Here is an 11,139-nt window from a genome sequence, read left to right as displayed (position 1 = left end):
CTGAAAGTTAGTATTTTTTCTCTTTTCTGTACTACTTTTTGTTCTGGCTACAGTACAAGGGACCTGTGACAAATACTATAAGAATTATGCAAGAAACCACTTGCAAAATATATAGTTGATTGTTTCTGTAGGCTGAAACATATTTGATTCTCTTGTCCCACATAAATACATATGTATCTGTAGGGATGAGAGAAGTTGGGAATGCCTAAACTGTCCTTATTCCCTATCTTTTGATGGGGAATTTGCCAGCCATTAACCTGTCCCATTGACCTCTAATGTCCCATGCAACCCCCTAGTTTGTAATTTTTTTAGATCATTTTCACAGGTATCTTAATATGGCCTTAGAAACCACAATGTCCATAAAGGCAATTTCAGTAAAATCTGTTTCAGTGCTCTTTCTAAGTATTTACAGATGTCTGCTCACCCCTCTCTAAGCTCTTTTGTCTACAGAACAATTTTAGGGGCATTCAGGCAAAGGAAATGTTACCAAGGGATATAAAGGAAGGGATATACCAAGGGATACCAGGCAAAGGTTCAAGGATACCATGACCACATGGAGATATTGCCAGAGACCTGTACTTGTCCATTAGAGAAGACTTTTTCTCTCCAATGGTTCATGAAATAACAAGCATCAAATCTTCAGTCTCTTTAGTCAACTGCAGGAAACTATCAATTTTGAGTTCTTGCTACAATGGCTTTTCTTAAACCCACATCCCCATTTTGTCAGCTATATTTCTATACATTGTACTCTTACCTCCCAGGCAACTACTTCCGTATTTGTATATCAGAGTCTAGAAAGACTTTTTTAGCCCATACTCTAGTTACAAAAACTGTAACCTGTACCTGTACTGAATGCAAAATGAATCCCTTGGACCAAAAAGGGAAAAGGCATTTTACTGTGTCTTAAATGCTGCATGTCCTACTTTAATGTTTCAATTGAAAGAGCAACATCCTCATTTCTCATTGCTTAAAAGAAGTGATCATACACTGACTGACATATACAGAGGACCAACTCACAAACAGATTTCATACCACAATTTTGCCTGTTTCAAGGCACTATATCATATACAGCATCACTTTTCAGTTTACTGACAGCTGAAATCACAGAGTTGCTGTAATATTGCTTTTTATTGCTGTAGTACTGCACAATATTGCTGTAGTAACTCAGCAATAGCCAAGTTCCATTTGGAAATAATCCATATTATCATTTGTCTATGAACAACATTTTTGAGTCTTATTTTCTTACAATTTCAGCATCCCTGTTCATACAGTGGTCACTTCATCCCATTTAAAATAATGAAGTCAGCAATATCCACTTAAAATTTTCATAAATGATCTTTGGAAAATAATTAACACTTGTATATTGTTCTGCATTTTCGCCATTTTATCTTTTTCAACCTATTAGTCTATTAGGTTGGATCATTATGATGTGAACATAGCTATCTTAATTTTTCCATATACGCTCTTCTAAATTACTTTAAGGAAGCTACCTACATTTTCCATAGGGGAAAAATAATAGTAATAAAAAAAAGTCATCTGAATTCCCCTTATTGTAAAGAAAAAAAAATAAAAAGCTTCTAATAGAATAGAAAAGTGCGAATAAGATTCTGAGTTTAAAAGGTTTTTAATAGGCCACATCTTTTAGGTTTTACTTAGGCCAAAAGTCAACACAGACCTCTTCTTTTACAAAAATTGGTACAGGATGTTCAGTTAACCCTTGGATCCTCATCCATTGTAATTCATTGACCTAAAACACTCCATTTTCCTGTAGGACAACCTGTTATGTTCATGAGCAATCACCAGTGGGCAGGTAATTTTCTTGTAGAAGACTTCTGCCTAGTAAGTAATGGTAATAGTAAACAACACCAAAGCAGTTAAAGGGAATTGAAAGGAATAAGTACTTTCTGAGGGTGACTCAACCCTTCCTAAGACAAGTGTATAAAAGTGTGTTGAATCACTTTTGGAAGAACTTCCATCTCTTTGCCAATTAAAAACTAGACACTCCAGATTTTTATGCATGTAAGACTAGTTTGGATAAATCTTACTCTAAATATACAACTTTTGTGACAGGCAATTCTAGTAACAATAACCATCAGTTTGCCTGAGATAGAGCTGCACTGTAAACAAGGGATTATTTCTCACAGTAATATGTGGAAAGTAAGAGAGAATCATAGTCAGACTTCAATTCTACATATGATAAAATTATGCAAGCAAGGCATGGGATTCAAACTCTTGTGGGCAGGATTAAAGAACAAAGACACAGCTTGAATCTCCAGCCTGTGTCCAGATGAAGTATCACTTTCCTGTACAGAAGAGTGAAGTAATTGTCTGCGGCTATTTAGAATAACCCCAAAGGCCTAAATCCCTACATTTTAGAATAGCCTAGCCAGGGAATGCATTATCTGAGGGTGCATGCTTAATGATATATCAGGTACTTTTGAAAAATTTCAATCTAAGTCATTATAGATCATGCACAAAAAAAAGGACAAATTTCACCTTTAAAAAATAGATTGTATCAAGAATTAACAATGAATTGTCCTCTATGTGAGGAAGAAAAATGAATACTGAATTATTTGCTTTGTGGTACCACATCTTACATTATTAATGGTGACTTAATGTTAATGTGCACTTTGTCTTCCTTTTATTCATGGCATATTTGGATATCAATCCATATATATGTGACCAGTAGCAGACAGCACAGCATTTCTTGTGAGTTTTTTCAGACCCTGTGTGTTCAATTTTCCATATAATTTGAATGGTACAGAACTATGGATGATGAAACATGAATAAAATCCAGTTATTCTGCTCTTTCTGAATCTCCTGTTCAGACAAAACTTCATGATAAAGGATTATTAAGTACAGACTAAAAAAGGAATTTAACTTTCATGTTAAACCTCTCAATTCCTTTTATTGTTTGTTCTTTTCATTTGTTTGGACAAAAGCTGGAGAATTTTGATGTGTATAGATCAACTCTTATAAATGAAATCAGGAAATACTTTTTAAAAAGAGAAAAAATATTTCTTGGTATACATTCATTTAAATTCGTGTTCAGACTACGTCTTAGACTCCTATCTGTTTTCCAATGTAATTAATAGTTTTTTCTCCCCAGGTTTCATACCTGCTCTCTTTAAACCTGCTGTCGTTTAGTCATTAGTAATCCGCCTTGTCTGTCTATTTGGCTTTTGATTCCAGGCCTTTTGCCAAACTCCTGTGTAGTTTATTGTTTCAGAACACCACATTGTTTATTGCCTGCTAACCAAATAAAAATTAACATTTCAAAAATACACTTCCCTTAACTGGTTTAGGTCAACATCAGAAGCAACAGTTGCCATTCAGTGTTCCTGACACACATGTCCCAACGAAATGTCTACTTCTCAGAAAATCTTCCTAAGCTCCTTCTACTGCCAGTGGAGAGAAGTAGGTACCTCCAGAAAGCAATTTCTAATCTAAAGTCTTATCTAAGACGTTTCCTAATTGTCCGGATGGGAAAGGGAACTAAGCATGACTAGTACAACTTAAGCAGTCCCAAAGGTAGATAACAAAAATTAACTGAAGTGAAAATCATCAGACTACATCAGATCGTTGATGATATTGCACCAGAAGTCCGGTTGTAGCTCGGATTTATCTCAGCCATTTGCCACAAGAGATATTTCATATTGACCTTCTGGAATTTTGCTACCAGAACTTGGAGTCCTTAAGAGAGAGAAATCTTCACCAAAGCTGAAGCCTGCTCTAGCTGTCAGTCCTCTTTGAAGCTCATTATAACTTTGGCACCTTGAATCAAGGTCAGAGCAAAATGCTTAGTCCCAACACACAGGCAAATGATGAATATGTCTGAAGAAAATAAGGATTAGTCTCAAATTACTATTGCATACAATGAACTCTGCTTCTAGACAACATCATTAGTTCACATGGGGAGTGGAGAAGATGTATCTGACAAACAAACACATTTATCTACCTTTGTTGAAAGAGCGCCTTTCCTCTTTTTAATTAGTATAAACTTCCACCTCTGAAGATCATCAGTGTGCACTCGGGCAACAGTAGTCAGATTCATGCTTTTTGTCATTTCCTGTAACAATGATTAAATTCATAATGACTTTGTGTTTGATTTACAAGGACCATACAAGTCTGACAGGGTATTGACTGTCTCTTGACAATTTTGCTGCCAAGGTGTTCACATTTGTTCAGATGCCAACTTTTTTTATTGGTTTTATTATTTATAGACAAAACTTATTCTAGTTTTACAGCTTTCTAAGTCTTCTCATTCTTTTGTCCACACAAAAAGAAAATTAATACTTTTTGTGAGTAACTGTAAAGTTTGTAAAATTTGCAACATTAGTATTATTGGTTGTGCCTCATATTACCAAAACTATTTACTTCAAGTTATTAAAGGGTGTGATATACTGTGTACCCTAAAAGTACGCATCTACGCCTTTAAAATGTCTTTTTTCAAATGTTGTTTTTAATATAATTTTTTCATAAAACTAGAACTTTTTATTTTCTCCACACTAATATTTGTTGTATCACTGCCCCAATTAGAAGGCAGAGAATCTGCAAGCAACAAATATGACCTTTTCAGAGTAATACAGTAGGTTTATTACCACAGTTTTGAGAAAGTTATTATTGTGAAGATAGGAACAAGAAGCTGCTTTCATTTCAGATAACAGAGAGAAAATAGGTGCCTTAGTCAAACCCTTCTAAAGGTGCTATCTATTAGAAAATCAGTGGTACAGAAAGAAGCACAAAGATGCTCATGGTTTCAGAAAACATTAGCATTTAAGACCTACACAATACAGGTTTTCAGATGCTCATAAGCAACAAGAATAAGATATCAAAATGAAAGTGAGAGAAAAAATATTCTGTGGGATTAATTGGTATTAATCTGAAATAGTTTATAAAGTAGTCAAATCCTCCTGTCACATTTAGTTCTTGTTCTCAGTAATTTACCAGCAATATTACCTCAACACTAAGGACTTTTGCACTAACCACAGTCACTTTATCATACAGCCAAGTAACAAAGACTAATCACTGCCTTCCTGTCAAGTATACTGGAAAAAAAAAGGGATTGAGATCTGCAGTTTAAATGGTAAGATTGAAATAGGTTTGACTGGCAGACAGGTGGGTACAAAGCAAACAGTACCTGATCTCAATCTGATTTGCTAGGTTTTGCATGGAAAAGGAAGTCAAGAACTTGATTCTTTTCACTGAAATGTGTCATTAATTTCTGCTTAGCTTTTGATATTAATAGTCTTAACACTATCATTTGCTACCCTAACTTCAATAACACTAAGCTTTACACACACATTTTCTTCAAATTTGATTCACAGTTGTCTAAATAAGTTTCTCTTAGAAATTTGGTTTCAGATGACACTAAAAAACCTTTCTTCTGTTCCTCAAGCTGTTATTACAGGCTAGTTTCTTCTAGAATGCCATCATACCAGCAAGATAAATTCAGCATTAAAAAAAAGAAGTCAAACAATACCAACCTGAAAACAAAAATACAAGACTGACAACTTTGAAAGCATGATTGAGTTAGCACACACCGTTTTTAAACTTTCCTTGCATCTTGACTGCAGTACGTACCTTGGGAATATGCAGAATTAGAGAATCATTCTACCATTCTGATTTGGACAAAATTACCTTTGAAGCTGAGGTAAGAGACAGAGAACCTGAGTTACAAGAATCAGCCTTGAAAATTAAAGAATTAACTACCTAAGAACTGATTTATAGCATCCGACCTTGTATCTTACAGTACTATCATCTTGTCAGTAGACACCAAGACCAGATACATCAGGGAAATTGCAAGAACTTGAGAGAAAGAACTGGGATAACTGATCCAACCTGGTGTCATCCTGATCACTGGCAATGATCAGTTTAAGATATTAATAATTCTAATAGAAAATTTTCAAAGAGCAACTACTGTCAAGAATACGTCTAGATAGATATGAATATATGATTCGTCTGGAGATGCCTGCTACTTCCAGCATTTTTCTAAGCGAGAAAAACAAAGAACACAAGCTTTCAAAACTTAGCTGAGTACTTCTGTGTATATTTGATGTTGTAGTACAGAATATCAGAGCTGTGGTCCACGAGGCTATATTAATTTATAGGACAAACCCTGTGTTTGTGCTTGTTGTTTTAACAGGAAGTTTAAGAAAAAGCAGAGGAGACATGTGAGTGCACACAAAGCTATGAAACTGTTTGAAAGTTGAAAGTGCTTAAGGAGATAAGGGTATGGATGGAATCAAAAAAAGGTCAGGTTCCTAGAGAGTTTAGCAGAGAAAACTCTGTGTGAAGGACAGCTGATGTCTAAATGGGACTCTAACAAAGATAATACTGAAATCTGCAAGGATAGCTCTCTTTTAAAATAAATAAATAAACAGAGAATTTGGCAAATGGGGAGGCCAAGTGAGGAAGGGATGATCAGGTCCTCTAGCAACAGGTGTTTTATCAGCAGTCTCAGGGAAGAGAAACGTCTATGGTTTATTTGCATCAGTGTGATTGAGGTTTAGTTAATACTGCTATTTTCTAGCAAGAACAATAATCCTTGAGAATAAAATTTCCCCTTTATCTGAAAAGCTAAAGTCCTTTGATGAGGAATAACATTTTACACTTTTATAGCTCTTTCTATGCTCAGAAGTGTAAAACATTTGTTAAATAATCAGTTGCCCTGTTTGAAATGTGAATTTATCAGGCAGGACAATATTTGTTTTCTGGAGTGTCTCTGCCACAGTTCCATGAGGCTGAGGATATAAGACCTGTGCACAATCCCTAGGGACTTATGGAGCATTATGTTGACATCATAAAAGATAAATGCATTATTGCTCAATAGTTTGCGGGTCTGTCACACATTGGCCAATCTGACAGTTGCAGTCTGCCCAGAACTGCCATCAAAACCACACATCACAGAGCAGCAACACTTTTTGTCTGGGGGAAAACAAAACAAAACAAAACAAAGCAAAACAAAAATAGAAAACAGAAGAAAAAAGAGAAAAAAAACAGCCACTGAACAGAGATGCCTTTAGCATCGTCATTTGCAGATATTCTTTTCACACACTCACAGATGACTACGAATGGTCAGCACAGTGCTTGCTTTGCAAAACCTGCTGGCAGTTGCAGGTCTGTAAGTAGGAACTTCACCCTGTCCTTCCCTGGATTTGCTGCATGTGTGCTGTTACTCCAGAAATATGATATTTCAGGCTAACATTACATGTTCAGGAGAGCAGTATTTTGGAAAGGCAGAGAGCTAAATTTAGTAATATACATTAAAATCAGACAGATTTGCAAATCTCAGGTGGTCAGATTTGTTGTCCCCAAAATTCACAGTCCTAATGAGCAAATGATTTTCCACTGCTCAGTTCTCTCATAGAGTAGGGAAATATAGGCTTGCTGCAAGATTCTATAGAGTATATGAAAGTCTAATCAGATTCTCCCACCTGATTAAAAATCTGCCAAACACAGCCCTGGCAGTCAGTGAGCCTATAATTTTGTTATGTCATGCACCACTTCAAAATTTATGCTGTTTTGTTGTTCACTTCCTTGCTGGTCTGATACTTAGCTGAGAGATAGCAAGAAGTCAAAGCCAAGGGACTCTCTCTTACATTGCAGACTATCATTACTATAGAACATGATTATATTTCCTTTTACCCTTATTGTTTTGAAGTTCCTAACTATGAACTATGAACAAATTACATTGCTAGTGCTACAAAGCTGTACCAAACCCAAATATCATTTAGTCCTCATCCTTGTAGCAGACACCCCAGCTGTGGAGGAAGGAGCCATTTCTGCCATCTGCCTCCCCTACATCCTCACCTAAGGAGGATCTTCACACAGCAACGTTTTCGGTTACTGCCTTTGGGGAAGTTATCTATCTGTACCAACAGCACAGGAATCCTATGGATGGAATCTGTCATCTCACTTGAGATATCTAAAGGTTAGACACCTAAATTTGAGTTGGTCACCCTAGGCTTTTTTTTTTGTGAATGGAGAGAAATAGGTCAGAGGGATGAGTCCCTCGAGATGTATATCTCATAACGATATGAATTACCTTTTAAAGTTGAGTCTTTCTATGACGGTAAGAGATCAAGTTTATACCATATTACTCTGTAACTAATCCTTGTTTTCGAGTATCTAGTAAATTCTCAGACATGATCTATGATCATGATGTGACTACAGTTTTATGCTTTATTTAAAGTATCCTTATAGTTTCTCCTAAGTGAAATTTTCTGTTTTAGACTCCAGTTTGAGTCCCTCATGGAGAAATAGTCACTATTTATGTTTCAAACTATATTTTCTAGGACTTATGCATAGGAAAAGCATTGAAAGGATTTCAGATTTTGAAATTTGCAGTTTTTCATGCATGAAAGTATACAAGGTGTTCTAAGGGTGAAAAGAATTAATACTAAAATACAAAGTGGAGTTGATTAATAAAATGTACTCTATTCCAATGTGCTTTATTTTCATAGGCAATGTTTCAACACAAACATTTTGTCCATGGTGTGTTGAATAGAATAAAACAGGCTGAAAACAAAACAAAGCAAAATCGCATTGTATAAAATTCTAATGAATGCAAAGACCTTGAAAACATCAGTGACTCTGCAAGTAAACTACTGATCCCTTTGATAGAATGTGCAGGAATAAAATGGTGAGCGGTTAAAATGCAGCGGCATAGCAACAACTTTTCACCTGTAATTCTTTTTCTCATTCCCACATTTCTGATGTTTTTGTCTATCGTGGAATTATATTGCAGTTCCTTAATTTGTAGCCTGTTTCTGAAAAATGACTTATCTTCGATATTGAAAGAAATAAAAAATCATGATGATAAATTAAACAAGATTTTTTTTTCCTGTTAAGCAGAAAAATATCTGGTCCTCTTGTTCTCTCTCTCTCTCTTTCACTGTCTTTCTCTCTTTCTTTTTAATAATTAATTTCTGTGCAGAATCTGTGGGTTTCTTTCAACCGTATTTATACAAAGTCTCACCTGTTTTGGGAAGTTATTTTTACATCTTTTTTTACATCATTTTTACAACATTGTTATAAGTGCTCAGATTAATTTTCTTATCTAAATTTGTTAGTTTCTGTGGCTAAAGGGAGGAAAGAACATAACTGAGGCCTGGAAAATTAGTATTTCTCTTCTGGATGGCAAGAAGGGCTGTATTCCACACAGGTTGCAATGGGAGCAAAGGAATATCTGTGTTGATTCCCAGTAAAGACTATTTTTCTAAACCACTAAAGTGTAAATATATATAAAGCATGAAAAATTAATTTAAGAATTGAAGTTTTTAGAGGAGAAAAAGTGAAAATTTGCTCTTCTGCAAAGTAGATGAGTGTTCAGTTTTGTATTTTAAGAGGAAATTCAAGACTCAAAAAAAAAAAAAAAAAAAAAAAAAAAAACCCACGCAGGCTTGGGAAGTCAAGTGTCCTCAGTGATTATAATCTTCATTTGTCATAGTTGCTCACACACAAAAGTTACGCATCTCCCCATGACAAGCCTGGGGAGTCCTTCGGGGCACTGGGATTCAGCACACCTTTCAGCAATGCCCTGGGGACATGTCTTCCCTAGAAACAAAGTTGCCACCAACAGGAAAAGACAGAGTCAATGAAGAAAATGTTGGAGTGAATGACACATTAGGAAAAAAAAAAAAGGGGGGGGAGAAGGGAAGGGAAGGGAAGGGAAGGGAAGGGAAGGGAAGGGAAGGGAAGGGAAGGGAAGGGAAGGGAAGGGAAGGGAAGGGAAGGGAAGGGAAGGGAAGGGAAGGGAAGGGAAGGGAAGGGAAGGGAAAGGAAAGGAAAGGAAAGGAAATTTAAAAATGTTTTATGCAGTACCCTTATGCACCCCTTACTGCTCCTGACACCGCAAGTGGTGAGGAGGAGTGGACAGTGTCAGATCAAGATGGGTCACAACTGCAGAATGCATCCTCTGGAGGTGATTCTCCTGGCAGGAGAGCAACAGAAAATGAACAAAATGTTCCACGTGAGTCAATCTGCAAAAATTATGGAATAAATAATAATAATGATCTCATATATTGCCTGGAAACACTGCATACACAAGGAGGGTATCAGCTGAGTGAGTCTAGTGAAGATCTAGCTTTTCCACTGAAACAGACAGAACATTTTTCCTCTAATATTATATCTTTTCTTTCTCTTACCTTGCATCTGCTGAGGTATTCTTAAGAAGTGAGGATTGTGAGAACTGCACTACAGATTGTAATTATGTATTTTTATTTATAAAACTGGCAAACATCTAAAATAAATTTCAAGTCAATTTGCTTCTGGAGGGGGGAACTTTGAAAGGAGCAGAGGGATCCAGGATCCAGCAGAGGGATCTTGGTTAAGCTGTCAAGAAAAACAAACAAACAAACAAACAAAGGAAAAAACCCTAAACCAGATTGTTTTAGGAGTTTTATGCTCTACCACCAGTTTTAAACAGTGAAAAACACTGAGAACAGATACCATATGCAGACACTAAAGATAAAGTGCTGAAGAAGATCCGAACTGTTATGAAAAGGGAGGTCTCTTTCAGGGCCTTTCTTCTGTCTTTGATGTGGTTTCCAAAGCTGCCTAGACTAATGGACAGTATTTTGGCTAGGACATTTAGCCATTCTGACTTCATTTCTCTGAAAACGCTTCTGATGAAATAGCACTGCCTTTGGTACAACTCAGCTGTATTTCACGTTATATCAAAAAGGCTGTATCACTGCATCACTACTCTGTAATAGCTCTTTAAACTTATTATAGTCAGAGTTTATTATTTATTCCTATGTCAATTTTGTCCTGGTTTTCTCCTTTTCTATTGGCTTCAATCTCTTCCCAAGAAGCATTTTCACTTAGAAAGCTGACACCCTTCTGATACAATTCTGGAAAGTCTTGATTCCTGGCTTCCTCCATTTCTTATTTTTATTTTTTTATTTTTTTCCACAAAATTATCGTTCCATTTCTCACATAGGTAGAAATTGTGTGTCTTGTAAGCAGGGTTTGACTATGAAGACTATGACCATATCTAAACTACTCAGCATTGCATGTGAAGTAAGTGGATACTCACAGAAGCAATTTATGGTTTGGACCAGTAATTAGATATTCAGGAAGGGTTTTGATTCAAAGCTGGTATCTATTGCTTTTGTGAAGCAGAGTGTATGCAGC

Source organism: Tinamus guttatus, unplaced genomic scaffold (assembly GCF_059628265.1).
Source record: "Tinamus guttatus ecotype Peru unplaced genomic scaffold, ASM5962826v1 Tinamus_guttatus_pri_ptg000697l, whole genome shotgun sequence".
Lineage (NCBI taxonomy): Eukaryota > Metazoa > Chordata > Aves > Tinamiformes > Tinamidae > Tinamus > Tinamus guttatus.
This window is presented reverse-complemented; position numbering follows the sequence as displayed.